The sequence below is a fragment of the Salvelinus alpinus genome, chromosome 14, assembly GCF_045679555.1.
Source record: "Salvelinus alpinus chromosome 14, SLU_Salpinus.1, whole genome shotgun sequence".
Lineage (NCBI taxonomy): Eukaryota > Metazoa > Chordata > Actinopteri > Salmoniformes > Salmonidae > Salvelinus > Salvelinus alpinus.
The window spans coordinates 31,509,024-31,510,027 of NC_092099.1; positions in this window are offsets into that span (position 1 = coordinate 31,509,024).

Consider the following 1,004-nt stretch of genomic DNA (forward strand, 5'->3'; position numbering starts at 1 on the left):
CTCTCTGATTGATACTCACTTCTGGATAACTTTTTTTTTGAAGCGTTAAGGGCAACCCCTTCGCTCACTGTCAAATCGCACACGTCCAATGAGAAGTTTGGAAAGAGAGAGAACCAAAATGTGTTAACCAATAGCAAATGAGAGAAACACCAACTCCTGAAGCAAGAATCCTAAACCCGACCCTTGTAACTGACCATCCAACACTGAATTAACATCGTCAGGGCTTTATGGGGGAAAATAGAACTAAACGTATTTTATAAATGTTATGGTCAGCTACCTGCTCCACCGCGCCCCCCTCCTGCCCCCCCCCCCCATCCGAACCTCCTACCCCCCTCTACAAATATGTTACTAAGATTTACTTGAATTACCTGTATGAAATCATTGTGCAATGATAAACTGTCACTGGAAGCCTCCATGCACAGCTATTGAATGTGCGAAGACATGCATAAAGGGCCCAGAACAAGTGATGTTTCCAACTAACCACATTTATAATGCGGTATTATACAAAGGTTGGCTATGTTTCCGAATTTGTATTAGGATCCATACAATGTCGGAACACTGTCCAATTACTTCTTATCACCACGTATCATAGTCTACTCTAATGCATAAATAGGGCTTCATTGATTTCAATATTACCAGATTTAATTAAGTTACATTACAGCTTCATGAACAGCTGAAAAACAGAGCGAGCTCAAAGACCGTGACAGGTGGCCTGGTCAGAACCAAGGTTAGCCTATTTGATTGAGGGAAAAATATAGACGACAATAATTATCTTTATTAGGTAATTGAAACCGGTTATATGTAGCCTCTAGCTGTGCACTGTGCACTAGATTGTAGAAGACACTGAAAACAAGGTTTTGTTTATAGTTTTATTTGCCTTGATTGTTTTAATCCTAACGCTTGCATGTTGCTGGTGCGGTCAGTGCGCAGTCGAGGGTAGCCTAAATATTAAAACCAGTTCAGTAAAGCAACCTAAATAGCTTATTTAATGAATAACGTTTACA